The 18032-nt window shown below is 45.3% G+C and overlaps 1 protein-coding gene across 1 annotated transcript in view; it reads left to right on the top strand.

The window, feature by feature from the left end:
- ZNRF1 (zinc and ring finger 1) overlaps positions 1 to 17484 on the top strand; it is a 306791-nt gene extending 289307 nt beyond the window's left edge. Inside the window, exon 5 of the mRNA XM_033943348.1 lies at positions 15981 to 17484. The gene's annotated coding sequence lies outside the window, so the exon portion shown is untranslated. The remainder of the gene's footprint in view (positions 1 to 15980) is intronic.
- The last annotated feature ends 548 nt before the right edge of the window (positions 17485 to 18032 follow it).

Genomic DNA, 18032 nt, shown 5'->3' with positions numbered 1-18032 from the left:
TCCATGGGGATTGGTTGAGGATGTTATCGAAGATCTTAGATTTTGTACTTTGGAATTAAAGAAATCTGCTAGGGTGTCGGAGGATAAAGTGGGTTCTTCATGGTTGTCGATGAGCGTCTCGAGGTTGTAGAGGTCGTTGACCAGTTTAAAAAGGTTTTTACTGTTGGTGGAGATGTTACCAATTTTGTGGGCATAAAAGTCTTTTCGTTTCTCCTTGGTGAGGTTTTTATAGTTTTTGAGTTTTAGTCTCCAGGCAACTCTGTGCTCCTGGGTACTGGACTTAATCCATAGTCTTTCTGATTTTCTTAGGTCCTTTTTTATTAGTAGCAACTCTGCGTCGAACCAGCCTTCTAGATTTGAGGATCTGATTCTGCGGGATTTTAAGGGGGCTATTTCATCTAGGATGTTAGTGCTGTCTTTGATCCAGGAGGTCATGAATAGTTCTGTTTCTTCGTTTTGGTTTTTGATAGTCTCATAGCGGGACAGATAATAAACATATTGGGGAAGGGGGGGTGGCACGACACTTTCAAAATTCTGAGTCCTGCAGATCTTATATGGCCTGTAGCCTTGTATGGCCTTAAAAGGGGAGGGGCCAACGGCGCTGAGCTAGAGGCTCTGTAAAGGAGCTAGGAGACAGGAGAGGAGAGGTTGGCTGTTTAGGATCCAAGATGTATAACTGAGCAGTCCAAGGGAGACACTTGAAGAAAATGTTCCAAGTAAAGATTCATTTTGGTACACTAGAACTATATGTGTAAACGGTGAGCACTGTAATTAAGTTGTAGATCTGGCAGAATATTGTCACAGATCAGAAAAGAGAGCATGCTTTCCTGCACTCCATACCATAGTGTTTCTTATACCCTGTAATTGTTTACTAGGAATCATTTCAGCTTATATAAGATTAACAAGGTTTAAGACAAGATCTTGAGTCAGACAGTATAGAGCTTAAGTCCTGAACTATAGTGAGAATAGATGAATTTTTAGTGCCTTCCTAAACTGAAGGTAGGAAGGGATTTGGCGTAAACAGGTCAGGAGGCGGGTCCAAATTTTGGAGCCTTGGAACTTGAAGATGGACTCGAAGAGAGATTTTCTCCGGATTTGGCATGGTGAGGGAAGCAGCAGTTTACATCGTTGTTAAGTTGTGAAAGGAATGGCAGATGTTAGTCCAGTTGAGTTTCCCCCACATATAGCCTTGTGGACCATATATGCAACTTTATATTGGATTCTGCTCTTGACTGACAGTCAGTATAGCTCTGCCATTAGTGGGCTTGCCCTTTCAAACCAGGACTTACGAAGCATTAGTCTAGTTGCTGTGTTTTGGAGTAATTGTAGTCTCTTAAGACTTTTCATTGGAATGTTGCAGTATAGAGAGTTGCACTAGTCTACATATGGAAGTAGGATTGCTTGAGCTACTATCCTAAAATAGGTCGTGTTCAGGGCTGACCTTATCGCCCTTAGTCAGAAAAATAATTTTTTAATCAGTGAGGTGATTTGCTTTCCCATGGAAAGATCTGAGTCGAGGACTATTCGAGTACTTTCAATGTTTTGTTTGTTGTTAGTTTCTCACCTGCGAACAGAAAGAGCTCTTGAGTGTGACAGTGAGTTATGGTTGCCAAACCAGAGTACCTTCGTCTTCTGTTTGTTTAGCTAGCTTGAGGAAGTTTTGTTGTACATTACATTACTTAGATCCTCAGTCAGTCTTGATATGAGATGCTTGTGTCTTTGAAGGAATCGTTGGCTACACAGGGGATATTAAAAAAATCATCTGTTTCGGAGAAAGTATGGATTAGAGAATGGCATGGTGACAAATTTTTCCATGTCCCCGCAGGAACTCAATTTCCCCATCCCCACGAGTTGTGTCTCTGTCCCTTTCTCTGCCCCATTCCTGCCTTAACTGCACAAGCATCGAACACTTATGAATTTAAAGTGTTTGAGACTTATGCAGTTGAGGATAGAGCTTGCAGGAATGGGGCAAGGCAAGAAAAGAACTCGCCGGGACGGGAAATGAGTTCCCGTGGGGACAGGAAAAATTTGTCCCTGTGTCATTCTCTAGTGTGGATTTGTGGGAAGGAGAACCACTGTCCTAAGACACTCATGCATATATTGAATAATAACGGTGAGAGAGGGGAGCCTTGTGGAACCCCACAGAAGGCTTCCCAGGTTTGGGACTTCCTATGATCTAGGAGACAGGAGAGGAGAAAAGCAGGAGAGGATCAGAGGAGAAAAGCAGGAGAGAAGGGAAGAAGGAGCAGAAGGCAAGAGAGAGCAGGGCAGCGGCGAGAGTTAGCTCCACCCAGCCCGGCGTCATCTACTTGAGCTCCCCCTTAAAAGGGGAGGGGCCAACGGCGCTGAGCTAGAGGCTCTGTAAAGGAGCTAGGAGACAGGAGAGGAGAAAAGCAGGAGGGTAGCAAGAGAGAAGGGAAGCAGGAGCAGAAGGCAGGAGAGAGCAAGGGCAGCAGCTAGAGTTAGCTCCGCCCACCCCTGACATCATCTACTGGAGTTCCCCCTTAAAAGAGGAGGGGCCAACGGCGAGAGCGCCTTTGCGAAGGGCCTTAAAGGAGGGACGAGTCACTGCATAGAAGAGCAGAGAGCAACTGCAGCAGACACAGAGAACACACAAGCAAACAGAGCAGAGGGCAACCGCAGCAGACACAGAGGGCACACAAGCAAACAGAGCAGAGGACAACTGCAGCAGACACAGATGACACTCAAGAAACAACCAAGCAGGGAGAAATCACTTCAGACAGCAGACCGACAAGTGGACCGCAATGGAAGCAGCAGACAGAAGCAGGATGTTGAGCTATCCAGTTTTCTGCACCGTTTGCCATATGTATGACTACCTCCCCTCTGGGAGGCGGTCTTATGTATGCACTCGATGCGAGAAACTGGAGGGCCAGAAGAAACAAGTTAGACTCCTGGAAGGCAGAATACTGGAACTAGAAGCACTTCGAGCAGTGGAGGAGGAGGACAGAGAGGCAGAAAACTCAAGACGGAGGAAACCATTGAGGAAGAAGTCTGGGAGTTAGAGAAGTTCATCGAGGAGGCATACATGGAGGTCATGGAAAATCACAAGCAAAAGTGGAACTGCCAAGATACACCCACAGTGAGTGAAGACCACCTAGAGGACAACCACATGGAAGAAATGGGTGACACAACAGCGACTCCTGGAAACAGCAGAGGGAACCCACAGGAAGACAAGTCCAGTGCAAGCCAACACCAGGTAGAGGGAAGATGGAAGTGCACAGAGGACACGGACCTACAGCTGTAGAGATGGATATTCTCCAGAGACACGGACCTTCAGCTGGAGAGACAAGAGAAGACAGAGGACACCAATCATCGTGGGGGACTCCATCATCAGACAAGTCAACAGCCACATATCAGGAGGAAGAAAGGATCGGCTGATGACCTGCCTACCGGGAGCCAAGATAGAAGACATAATGAACCACTTCGACAGGATCATCGACAGCATGGAAGAGGAAGATACGGCGGTGGTGATCCATATGGGAACAAACAACGTGAGCAACAGGAACTACAGCAGAGAAGGACTGAAGGACCAGTTCTGGATGCTAGGAAGGAAGCTGAAGACCAGAACACTGAGGGTAGCATTCTCAGAGATCTTGCCAGTACCCAGGGACGATGAGAAGAGGCAGATGGAGCTGCAAGCAGTCAACGTGTGGATGAGGCGCTGGTGTGAAGAAGAAGGATTCCACTTCGTGCTCAACTGGACGACATTCTGGGGAAAGAGCAAGCTATTCAGGAAGCATGGACTCCACCTCAGCGGAGACGGAACAAGGCTATTTGCAAGCAACATCAAGAGAGAAATTGAGAAGTTTTTAAACTAGGAAGAAGGGGAAAGCTGACAGAGAGTCAATGGTTCGGGAACCGGTATACCCAGAGGATACCATGCAGGAAGATAGCAGGGAAGACTCACCGGATCGTAGGCAAGACAGAAATCCTGACAGATCGAAAGGGACACGAGGGAAGGCAATGCAAGACAGTAACAGGCCGCAAACTCAAGTGTATGTACACGAACTCAAGGAGCCTAAGGAATAAGGTGGGTGAACTAGAAGCTATGGCATAAAAAGATAACCTTGACATCATTGGCATCACAGAATCATGGTGGAATGAGGAAAACGTCTGGGACACTGTGCTGCCAGGATACAAGCTATACTGCAGAGACAGAGTGGGTCAAAGAGGTGGGGGGCATTGCCCTATACATCAAAGAGGGAATTGAGTCTATTGGAGAGAACACACCGGAAATGAAAAATAAGTTAGAGACTTTATGGGTAAAAATTCCGGGAACAAATGGAATGGAAACGAAGATCGGCATCTATTACTGACCCCCGGGGCAGTCCAAAGAAATTGATGGAGAGATGACGGACGAGATTAAATGCAACTGCAAGGGAGGCAACGCAGTTATCATGGGTGACTTCAATTATCCGGGGATAGAATGGAACCTAGGCACCTCCGGCTGCGGTAAGGAGACCAAGTTCCTGGATACTGTGGGCGATTGCTTCCTGGAGCATCTTGTCAAGGAAAATATGAGAGGAAATGCAATTCTGGACTTAATTCTAAATGGACTACGAGGACTGGCGCAAGATGTAGAAGTAGAGGGGACGCTGGGAACCAGTGATCACAATATGATCCGCTTCGACCTCGATACAGGGGCATAACATCGATCCAGAATGACAGCCATGGCACTGAACTTCCAAAAAGGGGATTACGAAGAGATGAGACTCTTGGTGGGGAAGAAGATTAAGACGAGGATAAGCACTGTAAAAACACTAGAGCAAGCATGGTCCCTTTTTAAGGACACGGTCACCGAGGTACAGAATCTATATATACCAAGTATCAACAAAATATCCAAGAGGAAAAAGAACAAGGAACCGGCGTGGCTCACTGTAGCAGTGAAGGAAGCAATCAGAGACAAGAAGACTTCATTTAAGGAAAAGAAAAGATCAAAAACAGATGAAAACTGGAAAAAGCACAAACAGCATCAATGAAGGTGCCATAAGGGGGCTAAAAGAGGCTATGAGGAAAAAATAGCCAAAGAGGGGAAAAACATCAAGCCGTTCTTTCGATATATTAAGGGGAAACAACCCGTGAAGGAAGCATGGATGACCATGGAATAAAGGAGTGCTAAAGGAGGACAAAGCCATCACCGACAAAATTAAACACATTTTTTGCGTCTGTATTTACCGAAGAGGATATGCACAACATACCGGAAGCCAACAGGCTATAAGCAGGAAACAAAGACAGGAAACTGACAGGGTTGATGGTCAGTTTAGAAGAGGTATGCAGGCAGATTGATAAGCTTAAAATCAATAAATCCCTGGGACCGGATGGCATCCATCCGAGGATAATCAAGGAACTGAAAGGGGCTATATCTGATCTGCTTCAAATAATAACCAATCTGTCAGTCAAATCAGGAAGGATTCTGGAAGATTAGAAAGTGGCGAATGTTACGCTGATTTTCAAGAAAGGTTTGAGGGGAGATCCAGGAAACTACAGACCGGTGAGTCTGACCTCTGTACCAGGAAAGATGGTAGAGGCGCTGATGAAGGACCACATCATTGATCACCTTGATGGACACAATCTGAGGACCAGCCAGCACAGCTTCAGCAAGGGAAGATCTTGCTTGACGAACTTGCTGCACTTCTTCGAGGGAGTAAACAGGCAGATAGACAAGGGCGAGCCGGTCGACATTGTATATCTGGATTTTCAGAAGGCATTCAATAAGGTCCCGCATGAACGACTACTTCGAAAAATTGCGAGCCATGGAATTGAGGGTGAAATACTCACGTGGATTAGGAAGCAGAGAGTTGGGGTAATTGGACAATACTCAGACTGGAAAAGTGTCACGAGTGGAGCGCCACAGGGTTCGGTGCTTGGACCTGTGCTCTTCAACATATTTATAAATGACCTGGAAATTGGTACAACGAGCGAGATGATTAAATTTGCAGATGGTATGAAGTTATTCAGATATCAGAGTAGTAAAGACACAGAAGGATTGCAAGGACCTTCAATGTGACATAAACACGCTCGAGAAATGGACCGTGACATGGCAAATGAGGTTTAACATGGATAAGTGTAAGGTGATGCATTTCTGTAACAAAAATCTTATACACGAATACAGGATGTCCGGTGCAGTACTCGGAGAGATCCCCCAGGAAAGAGACTAGGAAATACTGGTTGACAAGTCAATGAAGCCATCCGCTCAATGTGCAGCGGCAGCGAAAAGGGCAAACAGAATGCTAGTAATGATTGAGAAGGGGATCACAAACAGATCGGAGAAGGTTATCATGCCGCTGTACTGGGCTATGGTGCGCCCCCACCTGGAATACTACATCCAGCACTGGTCGCCGTTCATGAAGAAGGACACAGTACTACTCGAAAGGGTCCAGAGAAGAGCAACTAAAATGGTTAAGGGGCTGGAGGAGTTGCCATACAGCAAAAGACTAGAGAAACTTGTCCTCTTCTCCCTCAAGCAGAGGAGATTGAGAGGGGACATGATCGAAACATTCAAGGTACTGAAGGGTATAGACTTAGTAGATAAGGACAGGTTGTTCACTCAAGGTGGGGAGAACGAGAGGGCACTCTCTAAAGTTGAAAGGGGATAGATTCTGTACGAATGTAAGGAAGTTCTTCTTCACCTAGAGAGTGGTAGAAAACTGGAACGCTCTTCCGGAAGCTATTATGGGGAAAACACCCTCCAGGGATTGAAGACAAAGTTAGACAAGTTCCTGCTGAACCAGAACATATGCAGGTAAGGCTAGACTCAGTTAGGGCACTGGTCTTTGACCTAAGGGCCGCCGCATGAGCGGACTGCTGGGCATGATGGACCCCTGGTCCCAGCAGCGGCAATTCTTATATTCTTATGTTGGCATGCACCGTAAGAACTCATGCTGCTCCCAGGTGGTAAGGGATAGATTATATATTCCCACAGTAACTCTGAGAGCCATCTTGGGAGGTAGATAAAGTTAGAAATAGCTTATTTAGGTGTCCTTTTACTAAGCTGTGTTAATGTTGATGTTCATTTAATGCAGCAAAATGTAGCTTAAAGCAGGATGTGCTAAAGCGTTTTGCATTTGTTTTGGTATCTGATCACATTAATTTTATTTATCGCTTTTCATTTTTTCATTTTTTTTTTTTTTGGAAAGGGCATTAAGTGCTGCTATGATGAACTTTTTAAAATAGACACAAAATAATGTTAGCATTAGTGCACACCCATTAATGAAACAAATAGGAAAAAGCCCTTTTAGGGGCCAAGCAAGAAATGGACTCGGAGGCCAGAGTCTATAAGCTCTGGCCCCATGGTAAAAATATAGCGTGGTGGGAGCAATTTTTGTTTTACTGGCAATTCTCAACACAATAGCATGCAAATTATATGCATGCTATGTGTGTGGAAAATTGCTGGTATGGTAAAGGGGGGGAGGAGTTGTGTTCAGATGAAAAATCGCTAGCAGAGTTTCTCCTGCCTATGTGTCAAAAAAAAAAAAAGCTGTCCCTGCTCTCCCTGCTTGAATCGGCAAGCAGGGAGAGCAAGGACTGCTTTTTTTAATGGGCATAACTGTTAAGTGTGCACAGCGCACACACAAGAACTGCGCCTATTAAACCCCTTCCATCTGACAGCCTCCCACCACACCAAGCCTGGTAGTAGCCCATCCCCCACCAACCCTTCCTCCCCCCCCCCAGCAGCAAGCTCCCCCCCCCAATAGCTCCTCACCACACAGGCCTGGAAGCCTAGTGGGATGACACCCTTGGTACTTTTTTTTTTTTTTTTTTTAGAAGACTGGCAGAAGTGATGCACCTAAGACCCCTCTTATGGGTCCGATGGACATCAAATTGAATTCCACTAATATGGAACAGGAGGATTTTACTGGCCAGACTTTGCGGTAGATGTCATGCAAACAACGGGATGGTTGGATAGGCTGGAGTGAGCTTGAACGGCAACTTCAGCATTTGGAACCTCTGATAATACCAGACTTTACAGTTTACGGCAGACTGGATGGACCATTCAGGTCTTTATCTACCGTCATTTACTATGCTACTATACTGAACTATAGGAATCTAAGGGGCACATGGGTGGAAAGGGGTACAACTTGAGTGAGGAAGGGAAGCAAGTTGACTCGGGGCACCACAATCCTTTGAGTTTTCCCTGAAATCGATTGCCTCATTTTAAAAAAAGACTGTTAAAAAAATAACTGTACATGCGATTTCCAAGCTGTCATCAGAACTGACAATACAAAGTTTGGGGGGCACTGTTGTTTTTTTTTTTTGGGGGGGTAGCTTTTGTTTTGGTTTGCAGAGGGAGAGGGGCTGTTAAGTTGATTGAAGTGACCATTTGGCTAATGCAGAGCCCAGAAGAAACCAGAGCTCTGCTTTAATCCTGAAAATGATGTTACACACATACAGAGTCTTGACAGTGTGTCCAAAGCACAGCAGTGGATGAGGCAGCTCTCTGTTTCCTACTGTTCCTGTATTTGCCACTCTGCAGGAGCTCTTTCTGCTTTTTATAGTTTAAGCTCTGGAAATGCTTCCAGCCTGTAGGAGCTCATCCAATTTGATTTGGGAACATCTGTGTCCTGGTTTAAGGTCTGGGTAGAAATGAGGCACTTGTTCACTTTTTTCAACTGCTTGCCTACTGAATGGCTTCCAGATTAGCTCTGCCCAGGATTCTATATATTCACTCTCTCACTCGCCCATTTACTCCAGAAGATAGATATTTTTATCTTCTGTTGTTGCTTAATGCCATTGGATAACTCATCTGCTTATGACATCAGTGACCAGCTGATTGTCTGATGTCATGAGTAAAGAGGCCACAGGCTGTTTATCCGTTTCTGTTGTGCAGTAAGCAGTTAAGTGACGCTTGCTCAATAGCATGAGGATTAAATGTCTTTAACTATCCTCCCTGTATGAAAGTTGATCATGGTTTGGGCTTGACTGGTTTGCTTTGCAGACTAGCCTAAGGAATAATCTGGTGTGTACCTCCTAAGCCTGGTTGCATCTCCCCACCCCACCCCCACCCCACATTTCTCCAGTGCTACTACTATAATTCCTTTTATAAATGTATGCAGTCAAAATCAAGACTGTAATTTGGTGCTATCATTCACAACTGCACAAGAAGTTACAGTATTTCCTAACTTATTCCATTCATACACACCAGGGCTTTTTCCTGCAGTCCTAGGCCTTACCCATCACATTTTGAATCCAGCTGTTGCCACTGCTGCTGGAGTTAAGATTGTGATTTTCTTTTCCATGGTATCTCCAGCTCCTGTGGCTTAGGAAGTGGAAGAAATGACTTTGGAATTAAACCCTTGCCCTCTGCATATAGTAACATAGTAACATAGTAGATGACGGCAGATAAAGACCCGAATGGTCCATCCAGTCTGCCCAACCTGATTCAATTTAAAATTTTTTTTTTTTTTTTTTTTTTCTTCTTAGCTATTTCTGGGCGAGAATCCAAAGCTTTACCCGGTACTGTGCTTGAGTTCCAACTGCCGAAATCTCTGTTAAGACTTACTCCAGCCCATCTACACCCTCCCAGCCATTGAAACCCTCCCCTGCCCATCCTCCTCCAAACGGCCATACACAGACACAGACCGTACAAGTCTGCCCAGTAACTGGCCTAGTTCAATCTTTAATATTATTTTCTGATTCTAAATCTTCTGTGTTCATCCCACGCTTCTTTGAACTCAGTCACAGTTTTACTCTCCACCACCTCTCTCGGGAGCGCATTCCAGGCATCCACCACCCTCTCCGTAAAGTAGAATTTCCTAACATTGCCCCTGAATCTACCACCCCTCAACCTCAAATTATGTCCTCTGGTTTTACCATTTTCCTTTCTCTGGAAAAGATTTTGTTCTACGTTAATACCCTTTAAGTATTTGAACGTCTGAATCATATCTCCCCTGTCTCTCCTTTCCTCTAGGGTATACATATTCAGGGCTTCCAGTCTCTCCTCATATGTCTTCTGGTGCAAGCCTCCTATCATTTTCGTCGCCCTCCTCTGGACCGCCTCAAGTCTTCTTACGTCTTTCGCCAGATACGGTCTCCAAAACTGAACACAATACTCCAAGTGGGGCCTCACCAATGACCTGTACAGGGGCATCAACACCTTCTTTCTTCTACTGACTACGCCTCTCTTTATACAGCCCAGAATCCTTCTGGCAGCAGCCACTGCCTTGTCACACTGTTTTTTCGCCTTTAGATCTTCGGACACTATCACCCCAAGGTCCCTCTCCCCGTCCGTGCATATCAGCTTCTCTCCTCCCAGCATATACGGTTCCTTCCTATTATTAATCCCCAAATGCATTACTCTGCATTTCTTTGCATTGAATTTTAGTTGCCAGGCATTAGACCATTCCTCTAACTTTTGCAGATCCTTTTTCATATTTTCCACTCCCTCTTCGGTGTCTACTCTGTTACAAATCTTGGTATCATCTGCAAAAAGGCACACTTTTCCTTCTAACCCTTCAGCAATGTCACTTACATACATATTGAACAGGATTGGTCCCAGCACCGAACCCTGAGGGACTCCACTAGTCACCTTTCCTTCCTTCGAGCGACTTCCATTAACCACCACCCTCTGGCGTCTGTCCGACAGCCAGTTTCTGACCCAGTTCACCACTTTGGGTCCTAACTTCAGCCCTTCAAGTTTGTTCAACAGCCTCCTATGAGGAACTGTATCAAAGGCTTTGCTGAAATCCAAATAAATTACATCTAGCATATGTCCTCGATCCAGCTCTCTGGTCACCCAATCAAAAAATTCAATCAGGTTCGTTTGGCACGATTTACCTTTTGTAAAGCCATGTTGCCTCGGATCCTGTAACCCATTAGATTCAAGGAAATACACTATCCTTTCTTTCAGCAACACTTCCATTATTTTTCCAACAACTGAAGTGAGGCTCACCGGCCTGTAGTTTCCTGCTTCATCCCTGTGACCACTTTTATGAATAGGGACCACATCCGCTCTCCTCCAATCCCCAGGAATCACTCCCGTCTCCAGAGATTTGTTGAACAAGTCTTTAATAGGACTCGCCAGAACCTCTCTGAGTTCCCTTAGTATCCTGGGATGGATCCCGTCTGGTCCCATCGCTTTGTCCACCTTCAGTTTTTCAAGTTGCTCATAAACACCACAAATAGCAGTGCACTGTTCTGAACCGCCAGGTTTGTGAACTGGAATCGGTGAAGAAATTGAGCTTTGGTTTGACACTTGCCACACTTTCCCTATCATCCATAACCTCAGACCTTCTTGCATCCAGGAAAGTTCTTTAAATTATCTCTGCTCACCCCCCGACATCATCCACTTGATCTCCCCCTTAAAAGGGGAAGAGCCAACGGCGCTCAGCAACTTGGCGCGCAGCGAAGGAGAGCGTTAAAGGTGCTTGCCTTAGCGAGAATGCACTTGCAAAGGGCCTTAAGTGAAAGGACAAGTCACTGCACTGAAGAAACACCAGGGAAGGACACCTACACAAGTAAGTACCACAAAGGGCAACAGGACAGACACGAACAGCAGATAAATAAACACAACAGTTGCGGAGGACAAACACAGCAGACGCAGAGGACATACACAACAGAAGCAGGGGTAGTAGGTATATAATTAGGAGAGGGACTACACAGTAAGAGCACCAAGGATGCTACACGCAGCGGGAGAAAGCACATAAGACCCGGGAAAACAAGGAGAAGCTACTTCAGAAAACAGATCAGAAAGCGGACAGAAATGGAAGCAGCAGATAGAAACAGGATGATGAGCTACCCAGTCTTCTGCACCATTTGTCATATGTATGACTACCTCCCCTCTGGGAGGCAGTCTTATGTATGCACTTAATTCGAGAAACTGGATGGCCTGAAGAAGCAAGTCAAGCTACTGGAGTGCAGAGTACTAGAACTAGAAGCACTTCAAGCAGTTGAGGAGGCGATCAGAGAAGCTGAAAACTTCATGAAAGAGAGGAACATTGAAGAAGAAGTCAGGGAGGTGGAGAACATCATGAAAGAGAGGAACATCGAAGAAGTCAGGGAGTTAGAGAAGTTCATCGAGGAGGCATACAGAGAGGTCGTGGAACAACAGAGGAACTGCCAAGATACATCCACAGAGAGTGAGGGCCATCTGGAGGACAATCACAAGAAAGGACTAGATAACACAGCAGCAGGACCTGGAAACAGTGGGGGGAACCCACAGGAAGATGAGTCCAGTGCAGGCCAATGCCGGGAGAAGGAAAGATGGAAGTACACCGAGGACACGGACCTGTGGCTGGAGAGATGGACGTACACCAAGGACACGGACCTGCAGCTAGCGAGACAAGAGAAGATAGAGAAGACAGCAATTGTTGTGGGAGACTCCATCATCCGACAAGTCGACAGCCACATTGCAGGAGGAACGCAGGATCGACTGGTAACCTGCCTACCAGGAGCCAAGGTAGAGGATATAGTGATCTGCATCGACAGGATCATCAACAGTGCGGAAGGAGATGTGGTGGTGATCCACGTTGGGACAAACAACATGAGTAACAGGAACTATAGCAGGGAAACACTGAAAGACCAGTTAAGGATGCTAGGAAGGAAACTGAAGATCAGAGCGCCGATGGTAGTGTTCTTGGAGATCTTGCCGATACCAAGGGCTGACAGGAAGAGGCAGACGGAACTGCAAGCAGTCAACACATGGATGAGACGCTGGTGTGCGGAAGAAGGATTCCACTTCATGCGCAACTGGACGGCGTTCTGGGGGAAGAGCAAGCTATACAGAAAGGATGAACTCCACCTCAGTGGAGACGGAATGAGGCTACTTGCAAGCAACATCAAGCGAGGAAATTGAGAAGTTTTTAAACTAAGACGAAGGGGAAAGCCGACAGTCGACCAAGAGTTGAAGGTTCGGGAAATGGTATACCCAGAGGATACCGTGCAAGAAGATTGCAGGGAAGACTCACCGGATCATAAGCAAGATAGAAATCCCAACAGATCGAAGGAGACTGAAGGAAGAAGAAAGTGCAAGAAAGTAACAGGCCACAAACTTAAGTGTATGTACAGAAACGCAAGGAGCCTTCGGAATACAATGGGGGAATTGGAAGCTATAGCACAAAAAGATAAACTAGACATCATCGGCATCACGGAAACATGGTGAAATGAGGACAATGTCGGGGACACTGTACTACCAGGATACAAGCTATACCGCAGAGACAGAGTAGGACAAAAATGTGGGGGTATTGCTCTATACATAAAAGAGGGAGTTGAGACTACCAGAGAGAACACGCCAGAAACAAACAATAAGGTAGAGTTTTTATGGGCCAAAATACCGAGAACAAATGGAACGGATTTGAAGATTGGCATCTACTACCGACCCCCAGGGCAGTCCGAAGAGACTGATGAAGAAATGACGGATGAGATTAAACATGAATGCAAGGTAGGCAACATAGATATCATGGGAGACTTCAATTATCCGGGGATTGATTGGAACCTAGGCAACTCCAGCTGCAGTAGCGAGACCAAGTTCCTGGATGCTGTAGACGATTGCTTCCTGGAACAACTTGTCATGGAAAATACGAGAGGAAATGCAATTCTAGACTTAATTCTAAATGGACTACAAGGACCAGCACAATGTATAGAAGTAGAAGGGACGCTGGGAAGCAGTGATCACAATATGATCCACTTCAACCTAGACACAGGAACAAAATATCGATCCAGAACGACGGCCACGGCACTGAACTTCCAAAAAGGTAAGTACGAAGAGATGAGAGTCTTGGTGAGGAAGATTAGGAAGAGGATAAGCACTGTAAATTTGCTAGAGCAAGCATGGACCCTTTTTAAGAACACAGTCACAGAGGCGCAAAATGTATATATCAACAAGGGTTCCAAGATGAAGAAGAACAAGGAACCGGCGTGGCTACTCGAAAGGGTCCAGATAAGAGCGACAAAAATGGTTAAGGGGCTGGGGGAGTTGCCATACAACAAGAGGCTAGAGAAACGGGGCCTCTTCTCCCTTGAAAAGAGAAGACTGAGAGGGGACATGATTTAAACATTCAAGATATTGAAGGGAATTGACTTAGTAGAGAAAGAGAGATTGTTCACCCTCTCCAAGGTGAAGAGAACAAGAGGGCACTTGCTAAAGTTAGAAGGGAATAGATTCTGTATAAATGTAAGGAAGTTCTTCTTCACCCAGAGAGTGGCAGCCTCCAGAAGAGTGTTCCAGATTTCTGTTATAGGGGAAAGCACCCTTCAGGGATTCAAGACACGGTTGGATAAGTTCCTACTGGAACAGGACATATGCAAGTAAGACTAGACTCAAATAGGGCACTGGTCTTTGACCTAAGGGCTGCCGTGTGAGCAGACTGCTGGGCATGATGGACAACTGGTCTGACCCAGCAGCAGAAAATATTATGTTCTTAGATCTATGTTGTAATTCTTTGCAGTGAGTGGGTAAGCAACTTGTATTATGAGTGTTGTGTAGTTTGTCAAGGGAGGTCCACAGGATATGTTTTTAGAGGAGCGGACGTTCTAGAACAAGGGTGTTTGTGTAAGGTTGTACAGCAAATTAGACTCAAGCTTCTATATTTCTTCGCAGAAAATTATTTTTTATTTTATTTATTTATTCATTTTTATTGTCCGTCCTACCCAAGAGCCTAGAACGGGTTACAGTAAAATAAAATTAGATACATAGAACTTCCCTATCTGTTCCGAAGGCTCTCACAGTCCAGCTAAAGTACCCGAGTTTCCTGCGTTTCTGGGCCGTCCGCTTCTTGGCTCCTGACGCCATCCATCCGCACAGCCACCAGGCAGGATGCATTGAATAGCTGCCTAATTTGACTTTAGAAACACAGAAACATGACAGCAGATAAAGGCCAAATGGCTCATCCAGTCTGCCCATCCACAGCATCCACTATCTCCTCCTCTCCCTAAGAGATCTCACGGGCCTGTCCCACACTTTATTGAATTCACACAGTCTATGTCTCCACCTCTACTAGGAGACTATTCCACGCATCCATCCACCACTATCTTGCCTTTTTGTTGGTAACTCATTGCAAATTACATTCAAGGATAGTAGATATTTCCCTGTCACCAGAAGACTTAAAAATCTATTTGGATTTGAGGTGGTGCATGATGGCCAGTTTTGCCCAGAACCACAAGGAACAGCAGCAGGATTTTACCCTGGGTTTTCTGATGCTTAACCTGCACCTCTAAGAACTAATCTTCTTCTCCTTCACTCCAAAGAGGTGATAGGCAAAAACTATTTCAGGATGAAAAAAGGTATAGGATAAACAGAAAATTCATGGCAAAGGAATAAGGATAATATAGCATTTTTAAATAAAAAAGTATTGTAGCCTAAAAGTCATATTCAGTGGCATTGCTCGGGAAGTTGGCATCTGGGGTAGTGGCACCTAGCATCATCGTGCACCCCTTGCTCTTCCCCACCCCCTGCCGCTTAAGCCCCCCCCCCCAACTCCTCTTGAAATGTTTACCATCATGGGCAACATCTTCCACCTGCTGCTTGCATCAGCCTCGGATCCTTTTTGACATCAAGTCTTGGTGCCATGACCAGAAAGTGATGTCAGAAGGGAGCCAAGGCTGACACAAGCAACAGGTGGAAGATGCTGCTCATTTCGGTGAACATTTCAAGAGATATGCTGGGGGAGGAAGAGAGGAGCAGAGGCGCCGGTGTTCCCACAAAGACGACACATGCGGCAATCTGCCCGTCCCCATTTTCTACACCACTGGCCATTTATATCGTGTTTCTGTATCTCAAACATGATGAATTTGAGTGTGATGTTAATGCAGGAAAGGGATTTGAGTGTACCATCTGTGTCAGTGTAAATGATAAAATGTAATAAGGAGAGAGAGGTTTGTTTATTTTGCAGCAAGTTGATTTGAACTAGAAGGTATTCATGGTGCAGGGCTGAAATTTTCTGTTTAGCCAGTGGCCTGTTAACTTATGCCATCTTTGTTGATGCTGTTTTCCCATAACTAATGCTTAGTTCTGTTTCTTCCTATAGGTCATACTGCTTTACCTTCGTACCACTCCTGCCACCCCCAACCACCCGCGATACTTGGATCCTTCCTACAGAACTTGAATCTGCACAGATGACATCAACCTATATTTGACTTTTGGGTGGGATTTTTTTTTCTCCTCTTTCTTTTTGTTGTGAAAATGATAGGAAAACCCAAGGAAGGAGACAATATGGATGGTCCCGACATCAGCGTGCCGGGGGTGGCACTGTGGTGCTCCCAGTCTTCCCCTCCAAAGTATGAGGAATGGGGGAAGAGAGTGAGAGCGAGAACCAGGAATATAATCCAAGCCAAAAAGGCAATTTGTGATGAGTTAAGACGTCATGATGATTAGCTGCTGAATATCTTTGTCATGGTGGAAAAGAGCGGGACCCTTCTCTTAAGGTGCTTGCCAGAGAGTTTTATTTATTGCTAAGGAAGAAGAAAGCAGCAGCAGAGAGGAACCAAGAGATGTTTTATGCCATAATAGAGGTGATACGGGATGCACATATCCTGTGCATTGCACGTTGACTGGCATTTTGCACTGACCTGAATTCTGACTCTTTTTTTTTTTTTTTTTTTTTGTAATGAATGGGAAAGGGAGGAGTCGTCTCTTCCACTGAGGACACAAAACTGTGTAGAGAAACAGGGAAGGGTGTAAGGGGGGGTGGGGGAAGAAGCATCTGAAAAGAGAAGGCAAGCGGAGGTCGAGATGCTGATTCTGACTAGGGGAAGGCTTTGTGGGTCTGTCTTTCAAGTGTTTACAGGAACAGTTTTTCCGTGGATGCTGTGTTGTGCCGCTGATGTTTACACAGGAGAATTCTTTTTGCTCTGGCTGTTGAAACCTGCTGACTGATAGCCAAATAAACAAGCTCTCCATCTCTTTTTCCTTCCTCTGCATATTATTTTGTAGACTAATTCTCCCAGTCTTTCTTTTCTTATTTTTTGTGTGTTTTGCCTCTACATTCTCTCTCCAAATTTGTTCCATTTTCTTCCTATGTCATCTTTCTATCTTATTCTAGTTGCCAAAAACAGATGCTCCAAATGGAGGTGTTTTCTCTTCCCTGCCATTCCATATCTGAATCTTCCTTTCCTCTCACCCTCTTCTTTGCTTTAGTTTTTAAGTTTCCCTCACACCCTTGTGCCCACCTGTGTTTCCCAGGAGTGAAGTCCTTTGGATCTGGAACCACAAGTGTCCTAGAACCAGTACCTTTTTGTCTTTTTTTCTTCACACCCTGCTGGACATTTTGTTTGGGGGAGGAAAAAAGAAAAACACATTTGATTTTAACAGCCAAGACACACATGAGAACATTTTAGCCATTGAAACATTCAAATAAAGGGCCCCAGCTCATGTAGGCGAGGCTTCTGTATTTATATATTATTAAAAAAAAAAAAACTGATGATAAAATCTTTACAAAAAATTGTTCTGAAAGCTGCAAAGCTTTCACCATTAGTCAAGGTGTTTTGATATGGTATTAAAATAATGTTCAATAAAATAAAGCATATGTTGTAGTTTCTATTTTTTTTAAATGTGCATATTAGCAACATAAGATTCTCTCCAAGGATGAAGTGTGTTTCCTCCAAAATAAGACAGTGTCTTATATTTTGGGCCCAAAAAATGCACTCTAGAGGGCTTATTTTCGGGGTAGGTCTTATTTTTTTCATGTACATGATCATCTCTCCCTTCCTCTCTTTCACCCCCAATTCTTCCTTTTTCTCACCCACATGTGCAGCATCTTTCCTACCCTCTCACCCATCCCCTTGTGCCTTCCATCTGCAGTATCTTTCTAGTCCTCCCCATCCCCCTGTACAGCAGAACCCTTGCATTGTGCACAGCATCTTTCTATCCCTCCCATCCCTCGTGCAGCAGAACCCTTGAGCAGCCCCTCCCCCGCCACGCAGCCGAACCCCCTCTGATCCTCCCATCTCTCTCCCATCTGAACCCCGCAGACTGCAGGTCCTACATACCTCTCTCCAAAGAGCAGCGTCGGCAGCACTCTAAACAGGCTGCTTCGCGGCCTTCTCCTGCTGGAGCCTTCGTGCGCCGTGATGCGGCAGAG

This window comes from Geotrypetes seraphini, chromosome 4 (genome assembly GCF_902459505.1).
Source record: "Geotrypetes seraphini chromosome 4, aGeoSer1.1, whole genome shotgun sequence".
Classification (NCBI taxonomy): domain Eukaryota; kingdom Metazoa; phylum Chordata; class Amphibia; order Gymnophiona; family Dermophiidae; genus Geotrypetes; species Geotrypetes seraphini.
The sequence above is the reverse complement of the archived record's forward strand: the minus strand, read 5'-3'. Positions and strand labels throughout refer to the sequence as shown.